Source organism: Amblyraja radiata, chromosome 9, assembly GCF_010909765.2.
Source record: "Amblyraja radiata isolate CabotCenter1 chromosome 9, sAmbRad1.1.pri, whole genome shotgun sequence".
Taxonomy (NCBI): Eukaryota; Metazoa; Chordata; class Chondrichthyes; order Rajiformes; family Rajidae; genus Amblyraja; species Amblyraja radiata.
In genome coordinates this window covers 34,520,631-34,531,677 of record NC_045964.1, presented here as the reverse complement: position 1 = coordinate 34,531,677, position 11,047 = coordinate 34,520,631, and the positions used below count along the sequence as shown (strand labels likewise).

At 44.2% G+C, this 11,047-nt stretch overlaps 1 protein-coding gene across 2 annotated transcripts in view; it reads right to left on the bottom strand.

Moving 5' to 3' along the window:
* The window catches only part of arhgap5 (Rho GTPase activating protein 5), a 44,166-nt gene extending 43,001 nt beyond the window's left edge, over window positions 1-1,165 (bottom strand). Inside the window, exon 1 of one of the 2 annotated variants that reach the window (XM_033027097.1) lies at window positions 407-1,165. The gene's annotated coding sequence lies outside the window, so the exon portion shown is untranslated. The remainder of the gene's footprint in view (window positions 1-406) is intronic. The other variant, XM_033027096.1, reaches the window with a different exon arrangement.
* Between the last annotated feature and the right edge of the window lie 9,882 nt (window positions 1,166-11,047).

Sequence of the window (11,047 nt, the reverse complement as noted above, 5' to 3'; positions counted from 1 at the left end):
ACAGACATCTTCAAAGGATTTAATACCCTCCCCCACTCCGAGCAGAAATCCGGAATCTGTACATTTTATATACATGTATATATAAATACTTGTCGGAATCGAATAAACACCAATTCGGTTACATCATCACGCTGCCATTACATATTTTAGGAATTCGTTTAAAACTGGTTCCAGAACTGGTCAGGGAAAAATTAGCTCTCATGACCAACCACCATCTCCCCAAAATAAATTACCCCGCCTCCTCCCCTTCCAAAAGAACGAGAAATTATACAACAACAAAAATAATCACTGCCATTGAACAATCGCAGCGGTCGAAGAGCGAGGCTGAATGGAAGCCTGACGTTACATTCCCACTCGCTGGCCCGGGATCACCGTCGTTTCCATTGTATCCGGATTTTCCCCTTACCCAACATGGTCGCTGCCAAGCTGCGCTCCACTCCCCTCCGCGGCCTCCGCCGGCCCGGCCCGGCCCGGCCCGACTCCTTCCCCCGCCTTCTCGCACCGGGATTAACACAGCCTTTCGTTGTGACTGCAACTGACGTGGTCAGCCGCCACTGCCTCTACCATATTTTTTTCAGCTCTCCTCCTCCCATGGCACATTTCTCCTTCAAATATATTTTTGATGCTTCGATTTATTTTTTTTTGACCAAACGCCCGGCATCTGCAACACACAGCGCACGGAACAAGTTGCTCTCGCCCGCACTCCCCCCTTTCTTCTTTGCTCTTCCCGGCCGAGCGGCCAAACCAAAGTGGCGTATGAAGTGAAATGGCGGATACCGAACGGGCACAACTTTTCCAGCTATTTGGGCTCCTCCAGCAAACTCGTCTCGTCGCTCCCTCCCCCCGCGAACAACGACAGGAGGAGCAGCCGCGGCACCGCTGCAGTGACGGACACGACGCTCTTCCAACGGCAACCCGCCTCGCGCACATTCGCGACCCCACGCACGAGACGGGCACGATCCGCGAGACGTTCTTGCGCCTCACAACGGCCGTAACGGCGGGAGGTGCCGGCGATTGCAGGAAGAGCGGAAGCTGCGGCGCCTCCTCCCGCTCTCACCGCGCTCAGGGAGAGGAAGGGAGGCGGGCGCGATGGTGTAGGTGCGAGTCCGCGGGCCAGTGTTCAGGAGGATTCTTGCGGCGCACTCAAAAATGCGAGAAATCCTTCGAAGTCCGCCCCCATGGAGGAATGGCTCGAGGAATGTACGGGAGCCAAGGTACGGCTGTGCACGCCGTTACAAGCAAGAGAAAGATGGGGAGGCAGCTCCTTGGTGTTATTTTTAACAGTTGGTGATCCTCCTTTTTTTTGCCTGCCGTAGATTTGCAGACGTTACGTAGAAACAAGGAACTGCAGATGCTGGTTTACCAAATAAAAATCAAATAAAGTTTTGGAGCACCTAAGCGGGTCGGGCAGCATATGTGGAGAACATTAGTACGGATGTCAGGGGTTATGATGAGAAGGCTGGAGAATGGGATTAGGAGGGAGAGATAGATCAGCTATGATTGAATGGTGTAGATTTGGTGGGCCGAATGGCCTAATTCTTCTCCTATCACTTATGACCTGAATCGTCACCTATTCATTTTCTCCAGAGATGCTGTCTGACCCACTGAGTTACTCCAGCTATTTGTGTCTATAGGGGGGTTGCACGTAAGGTCATCTGGTCAAAGGGCGTGACGCACGGAGCAGCTCAATCTTCCTGGAGGACATGGCAGCCACCGGCATACGCTGTTAACACACGAAATGTGTACTTTCTTACCTGTTAAAAACTGCCGAAATGGTCAATTTTTGCATTGTAAATAATTGCATAGGGTGACTGAGCGCTCTGAGCCAAATGTTTTAGTATCTTTGCTCTGAACCCGAGCACCAAGGTGTAAGCTGTCGCCACATGCCAGGGTGTCGCCTGTATGATCGTGAGTAGTAGTCTCGGTCGCCCAAAGAATCGTAGCGTTTTCCTGGTCGCTGCTGGATTTAAAAATGTTCAAAACTTTTCGGCGACAGTTGGCTTGACGCCGATGGTTGTCGTCGGTGCTGACCGGTGAATTCCATTGGCGACTACCTACGTCAACCGGCGACAGGTACCGGCGACTGAATTGTCTTACCTTGTCGTAGCTTGTCACGGGTGGACGTAGGTTGTCGTAGGTGGACATCCTAATGGGTCGCCGGTTGTCGGTAGCTTGCCGCAGCTTGACGTCGAATAGGTGGTAGGTTGTTGTAGACATTGTTGTAGACCAGTCGTTCTTAACCTTTTTGGCATACACGAACAAAATACTGTATGTGGTATGTACCTTTGTTAGGTTCCTAAAAATGGGCTCAACAAATGGATATGTTATTTATGACTCCTTCATGTCCCCCGGTAAAGTCCCAAACGACACCCCATGGGGGTCCCAACCCCCAGGTTATGAACCACTGTCGTTGACATTGTCGTAGGGGGGTCCAGTCGCCGCTTTTTTGGCGACCTGCCACGACTATGACAGTCGCCGAAAAAATGGTCTAAGTGGGACAGGCCCATAAATGTTCATACCATTTGGTTGTAAGCTACCCAAGTGGAATATGAGGTATTGTTCCTCCAGTTTGTGTGGGGCCTCTCTCTGTCAACGGAAGAGCCCCTGGTCAGAAAGGTCAGTGGGAATGGGAAGAGGTGTTAAAATGGTAAGAAACCAGGAGATCCCATTATTTTTCACCCGCTCCTCCACCCCCCAGATGGAACAAGGATAGAGTTCACCTGGTCCTCACCTTTCACCCCACCTACCTCTGCAACCGACACGTCATTCTCCGACATTTCCGTCAACTCCAACGTCATCTCGCCACTAATCTATCCATCTTCGCACCTATCCATCCCTGTGGAGACTGCTCCCTCTGTAACTCCTTAGTTCACTCATCCCTCCCCACCCAAAACGCTCCTTCCCCAGGCAATAAACCGCAGGAGCTTTAACACCTATCCCTAACCTCCCCCCTTGCCTCTATCCAGGGATCCCAACAGTCCTTCCAGATGAGACAGGTTACACACGCACCTTGACTAATCTCAGAGTTTTACAGCGTGGAAACATCCCTCCAGCCCAACTTGCCCACACCGACCGACTTGTTTCATCTGTGTCTTTTTACATTACTGCACACAAAAATGTGACAATGGGGGTCAAATTTCAAATTCCTTCAAAAAAGTTTACAAGCATTTTATTGGGTTCATGACTAACATAGTATCAACAAAAATATAAGAAAAGATAACATGTTTAAGAAGGAACTGCAGATGCTGGAAAGTCGAAGGTAGACAAAAATGCTGGAGAAACTCAGCGGATGAGGCAGCATCTATGGAGCGAAGGAAATAGGCAACGTTTCTGGTCGAGACCCTTCTTGGCAAGTTTCCAAAAATGGCGTCCGAACACACAAATACATTTTGTGTAAAGGTTGTCGCGTGGTGTCCACCAGTGACTTGGTTGGCACAGTAAGTGCATGTATTTCTTATTCCTTTCTATGTTTATGAATACCACATGGAACAATAAAATTGCAAACACCGTTTCCACTTCATTCACCTGATCATGTAGAAGAATACTGCATCCATCTGAGTGGACACCGCAACGCGCGTTACACATCATACACACAAACGTACGTTGCGGTGGACACTCAGGGTTTTGTGTCCCAGAAAACTAGTTACATTGAGCTATATCGATGGCCAATGATTCGTCAGAACGTTTGATTTGGGCTGATTTTTTAGTAAGTAAAATGTCTCCGTAACGGTCGTTGCGGAGCTTCCCGAAGTTGACATGAAGGAATGAAGTTAGCGACTTGGTCCGTACGAAAGGAAAACAAGAGGCAGTGTGTTGCCAAATTGAAGATTGGCTCAGTTTCTTAGTTTTGATGACCAAATTATGTCCAAAAATTTTTTTTAATTGATTTTTAAAAGTCGGAAAATATATCGTAAGCGGTCATTGCGTTTTTGACACTATGGTGTTTTTGATATATTGGAAAACAAGAAAAAATAACGCGCCCAAAATTTGCTGCTACCGTAGGATACCTCGTTGGGTTTATGAAAAGCATTAGAGGTTTGGAGCCTCCGTGATTTAACTTACGGAGGTACCGACCCCGATAACGGTCGTTGTGACAATGGACACCAAGCACAACGACCGTTACGGGATTTTAACTGTACTGTATTATCTTTATGTTACTGTATTCTTCGCCTGGTATTGATGAAGATATTTCCCTCGATCATTATCAACACGTATGAAGGGCCATATGAAGCTTATTTATTAATAAAATGTTCATGACTAAATGTGGCAGAGTTTTTAATGTCACGTTTTTGGTGTCCAAATTTGTGGTAAAACAATGAAGATTTGTCTGTCACGACCACTACATTTTAGATATAGGAAAGAACTACAGATGCTGGTTTAAATCAAAGGTAGACACAAAATGCTGGAGTAACTCAGCGGGACAGGCAGCATCTCTGGAGAGATGGGTGGCGTTTCGGGTCGAGACCCTTCTTCAGACTAATTAGTCTGAAGAAAGGTCTCGACCCGAAACGTTGCCCATTCCTTCTCTCCAGAGATGCTGCCTGTCCCATACAATTTTAGATAACTGTAACTCTCCCCCTCTCTCTATTCCCCAAATATAACCCCCCCCCCCCCCCCTCCTGTGCTCACCTGAATTCAGACCTATATCTCCCCTTTCCCTTGCTCATTGGAGCGCAGGAGGATGAGGGTGATCTTATAGAGGTACAGAGAGAGATAATTTTCCCTCTAGCTTCAAAATTTGCCACTCTTCAATCCTTTTGTCACACACATTCTGTTTCTTCAAGACCAAAACAGCATACAATACTTCTGGTGCTGGTCTCACCAGGGCAGAATACAACTGCAGTAGGACCTCCTTGCTCCGATAAATGCTCTTGTTATGAAGGCCAACATGCCATTTGCTTTCTTCACTGCCTGCTCTACCTGCATGCTTACTTTCAGTGACCGACAAGGACATCCAGGTCTTGTTGCACCTCCCCTTTTCCTAATCTGACACCATTCAGATAATAATCTGCCTTCTTGTTCTTGCCACCAAAGTGGATAACCTCATATGTATCCACATCATACTGCATCTGCCATGCATCTGTCCACTCACCCAACCTATCCAAGTCACCCAGCAGCTTCATAGCATCCTCCTCGCAGCTCACACTGTCACCCAGCTTTGTATCATCCACAAACTTGGAGATGTTACATTTAATTCCTTTGATAAATCGTTAATATATATATAGTAAATAACTGGGGTCTTAGCACTGAGCCTTGCGGCACCCCACTAGTCACTGTCTGCCATTCTGAAAAGGACCCGTTAATTCCTACTCTTTGCTTCCTGTCTGCCAAACCTGTTCTCTATCCATGCCAATACCATGTACTCTAATTTTGCACACTAATCTCTTGCGTGAGACCTTGTCAAAGTCTTTTGGAAAGTCCAGATACACCTTATGCTCTGGCTCTCCCTTATCCATTCTAGTTGTTACATCTGTAAAATGTCTGAGAAGGAAAACAAAAAGATCAGATGGGAGGAAAAAAAGAGCAATTTAAAGTCAGATCACTTTTTTTATATCCCATCACCAATCCAAAAATAGAAATGTTTAAAAAAATCCCAAAGCTGAAGAAACAATATTGAAATGAAGAATATGGCGAAGAGCACACAGACCAAGTAAGCTAGATAATTTGCTCAAGTCCAATATCATAAGATTGCTGTGTGGAAATGAACTGCAGATGCTGGTTTAAACCAAAGATAGACACAAAAAGCTGGAGTAACTCAGCGGGGCAGGCAGCATCTCTGGAGAGAAGGAATGAGTGACGTTTCGGGTCGAAGTCTGAAGAAGGGTCCTGACCCGTAACGTCACCCATTCCTTGTCTGCAGAGATGCCTATCCCGCTGAGTTACCCCAGCTTTTTGTGTCTATCTTCATGTTACGATTGCACATTGATGTTTCCAGTTTCACATGTTAGGAATATTATTGGCCAATAAGATTAAGTGCCAGAACTTTTCATATCCACTGGAGCCATATAACAACAATTACATATTTTGTAATGCCTTTAGTATAGTCACTTAACGGTATAAACACAAAAGGTTATATGCAATAGCAAGGAAGAGATAGAAGAAGGGATAACAAAGCTTGTCATCTTTATTTTTGGAAGTACAGAAGATTTGAAAGTGATCTTTTTTCCAACAGCTTAGTTTAGAGATACAACACGGAAACAGACCCTTCTGCCCACCGGGTCTACGCCGACCAGTGATCACCCATAACATTAGCACTATCCGATATACCAGGGGAAATTTACAACTTTACAAAGTTAATTAACGTACAATCCTGAATGTCTTTGGAGTGTGAGAGGAAACCAGAGCACCCAGAGAAAACCCACATGGTTACAGGGAGAATGTACAAACTGCGGCCAGGACTCGTGGTCAGGATCGAACCAAGGTGCTGTAAGGCAGCAACTCTACCACACCGCCCCTTCAAATGAACAGGTGTATTTGGACAGGTACATGGATGGGATAGGAAAGATTCAGATGGATATGGGCCAAACATGGACAGGTGGGACCTCTGTAAATGGGGCATCTTGGTCAGCATGGACAGTTTGGCCCAAAGGGCTTGTTTCTGTGCTGTGTGACTGGATGCTTCTATTCAATCTCCCAAAGTACAACATCTCACACTTGATCGGGTTAAACACCTGCCATTTCTCTACCCATTTCTACAGATGATCTATATTCTGTTGTATCTTCTGACATTTCCCACTGTCTGCCGCTCCTCCAATTTTGGTGTCAGCAAACTTACCCACCAACCTATCTACATTTGCATCTAGGTCATTTACATATGTTACAACCAGCAGGTCCCAGCACAGAACTCCACTAGTCTCAGACCTTCAGCCAAAATATCTACCTTCCTCCACAACCCTATGTCTTTTATGAATAAGTCAGTTATAAATTCATACGACCAAGTTATTGTGAATCCCATACATCTTAAGCATCTGGATCAGCCTACCATGAGGGACCTTATCAAAAGCATTAGTAAAATCCTGACTATGGATGAAACGCTGGTCTGTATACATACAGCAGCACAGCTGCCGAGAATGTTTATCGCGAGTGATCTATGACTTGGGCAAGCGCAGTCGGAGTACCGAATTTGCTTATAGGGAGGTTTCACGGCAGTCGGGTCACGACCCATGACCCGTACTGTTGCTACGCTATTCCAAATGGAGTACACGCGATGAACTGCAGATAGGCACTTACCATTGTTTCCAGCGTAGCGGGCCCGTTAAAACCCGCCGAAATTGTCAATTTTTGCGCTATAAATAATTATGTTAATCTGGATAAGCGTGCAAGACATTTAGCCTACTTCAGAATTCCAAAAGTGAGGAGAAATGACTGTAGATAGAAGCGAGAGCTGAAGGGACAACAACAGCCAGAGTGCTTAGCGAACATTGGCCGTTTGCTCACTGCATTTCATCAACTAAGGCATTATTTGTGTTTTTTCTTGATTCCTTTGGCATCTAAAAAGTTTCAGAAGTGATAAATCTGGCTGTAAATTTTTTAAATCACCCATGGTTCTCAAGTGGGTTTTTACATACAAAATGAAAACGCATCTGAAGAAAATTTTACAGCCAGATTTATCACTTCTGAAACTTTTTAGATACCAAAGGAATCAAGAAAAAACACAAATAATGCCTTAGTTGATGAAATGCAGTGAGCAAACGCGATAATTCCCACTATTTTCAATTCCGATATCTGCACAGCCAATGTTTACCAAGCACTTTAGCTGCTGTTGTCCCTTCAGCTCTCGCTTCTCTTTACCTTAATTTCGCTTCACTTTTGGAATTCTAAAGGGTACATGTCTCCCACACTTACCCCGACTTCCACAATTATTTTCAGCGCAAAAATTCAACATTTTGGTGGTTTTTAACAGGTAGGAAAGTACGCGTTTCTTGCATTAATAACATATACCGGATGTTACGGATGTCCTCCAGATGGATTGAGCGGCTCCGTGCGTCAAGCCCTATGACCCAGTGGCCTTACGTGCAACCCCACTATTGGTCCGTTTGCAGCAAGCAGCATTCATTTCCATGAAACCTGCAATAATGTTCCAGGGTGAGGTGCTACAATCAAATAAATAACTTAAATCGATTCAGATTCAAGGGATACATCAGAAATGTAATTTTCCAACACGTTATTACTAACTGCATATCGTTAGAGGCTGATGTATGGAAAATAACACTACAGCTTTGGAAACACTGAATTAGTCTGTTTGCTTCAAGCCACATTCATTTCCATGAATCTTGCAATAACTTATCAGGGCAAGTTGCTACAATGAAATAAATCACTCCAATTGATTCAGCTTCATGGGATACATCAGAAAAGTTAGTTTCTAACACGTTAACTAACTATATGTTAGTTAGAGGCCAATGTATGGAAAATAACTCTAGATTTGGAAACTGAATTGGACCGATTCCTGCAAGCAGCATTCATTTGCTTGAAACGTGCAATAAACTTTCCAGGGTGAGGTGCTACAATCAAATAAATGACTTCAATCGACTCAGCTTCATGGGATACATCAGAAATGTGATTTTACAACACGTTATTGCTAACTGCATGTTGGAGGTTAATGTATGGAAAATAACATTACAGCTTTGGAATCACTTAATTTTCGGTTTGCATCAGGCAGCATTCCCTTCCATAAATTGTGTAGTAACTTTTCAAGGCAAGCTGCAACAATCAAATCGATCACTACAATCGATTCAGCTTCACGAGATACATCAGAAAAGTTAGTTTACCACTAATTAGATGCTAGTTAGAGGCCGATGTTTGGAAAACAACTAGAGATTTGGAAACTGAATTGGACTGTTTCCAGCAAGCAGCATTCACTTCTATGAATCTTGCAAGAACTTTTCAGAACTTTTCAGGTGTTACAAACAAAGAAACGACTCCAATCAATACAGCTTCATAAGATATCAGAAAAGTTAGTTTACAACACGTGATTACTAATTACATGTTAGAGGCCGTTGTATGGAAAATAACACTGCAGCTTCAGAATCACTGATTTGGTGTTTTTGCTGCAAGCAGCATTCACTTCCATGAATCTTGCAATATCTTTTCAGGGCAATACAAAACTGACTCCAATTAATTCAGCTTCATGAGATACATCAGAAGAGTTAGTTTACAATAAATCATTACTAACTACATGTTAGAGGCTGATGTATGGAAAGTAACCCTACAGCTTTGAAATCACTGAATTAGTCGGTTTGCATCAAGCAGCATTCCCTTCCATACATAGAGTCTTACAGCGTGGAAACAGGCCCTTTGGCCCAACTTGCCCATGCTGGCCAACGTGTCCCATCTACACTAGTCCCACCCATCTTGTAATAACTTTTCAGGTCAAGTTGCCACAATCAAATAAATGGCCACAGTCGATTCGGCTTCATGAGATACATTTTTGTACATATTATGGTATGAGAAGAACATCTTCATTGCTTTGTGGCCAAGCAAATTACGTGTATCAATTCTTATTAATATAAGCCTGATATACATAAATGATTTCATGTTTGTATTGGGTCAGCTTATAAACCATGCCATTATTGAGATATTAGTATTTGAAACAAGGAGATCAAATTAATATTGAAATCACCTCTTAGTGAGCAGAGAATCTGCAGAGCACACTGTGAAACACAGATTATTTGCGGTGTCCACAGACAGAAGTAAACTTATTCCATGCACTGGCTATGTTCTCTTCTTGCACAAGGTCCCTAGGGATCCTGAAACATATCATGCCATTCAGTTCCCAATGGTCTTTGTTCAGATGCTTTTACGGAGGTAGAATAACCACAAACCTCTGGTTTGAATTAAACAGATAAAATGGTGGAAATACTCAGCATCAGGTGGCATTTGTGGAGAGAGAGAGAAAGCAAGTCACATCAGAACTGGCTTCTGAATCCTTTAACCTGGTGATGGCACAAACATGAAGTTACCAGAATTGTAATTGCAGATGGAGACACAAACACTGCAGATGCTGAAGTCTGGAACAACAAAGAATCTGCTGCGCTGTGACTTTGTGTTTCCTCTGTAAACCAGCATCTGCAGTTCCTTGTTTCTCCAGTTTGCTGGAGGAGCTCAGTGGGTCGGACGGAATCTGTGGTTGAAAAGGAATATCTATAGTTCCAGCAACACTCCATTTTGACCCTGCCCTGACTTTATCTGCCTCTCTTTTTAGTTTTATTTACTCTTTGTCTGTCTCCATCCATCATCCATCTGCCTCTCCCTCCAGCCCTCCTCCTCCTCTACCTGGCTCAGTGTACCCTTCACCCTCAATCTGCCTCACACCACCAATTATCTCTCATTTATGCAGCGCCTCTCCCCCTCTCCCCTTTAGACTGGTTGGCTCCCCTCTCCAATCTCAGTCCTGATGCAGGATTTTGATTCCAAACCTTGACCATTTCTCTCCCCCCACTAATCCTGCTCGCCCTACTGAGTTCCTCGAGCAGACTATTGTTGCAAACTAGATGGAAGCACTAACGATCCAGAGACACGATTTGTATCCATACCAGCCTGTGGAAATTCATCATTTGTTAATGATTTAGAAAAACATATGTTAGTAATTAGCTCGATTTGGGCCACATTTAGAGTATTGTGGTCAGTTCAGGACACTATGTTATAGGAAAGATGTTGCCAAATTGGAAAGGGTGCAGAGAAGATTTACAAGGATTTTGCCAGGACGCGAGGTCCTGAGCTACAGGGCTACAGTTGAACTGGCTGGGACTGTATTCTCTGGAGTACAGGAGGATGAGGAATAATCTTATAGTATAAAAATCAAACGAGAAATAGATCGGGAAATGCACAAAGTCTCTTGCCCAGAGTAGGGGAATCAAAAACCAGAGGGCAAATATTTAAGGTGCAGGGAAAAGATTTAATACGAACCTGAAGGGTAACTTTTTCAAACAATGGGTGGTGGGTGTTTAGAACGAGCTGCCAGAGGAGGTAGTTGAGGCAGGGACTATCGCAACGTTTAAGAAACATTTCGTCAGGTACATGGATAGTATCCCTTGTAGATTGGCTTGTA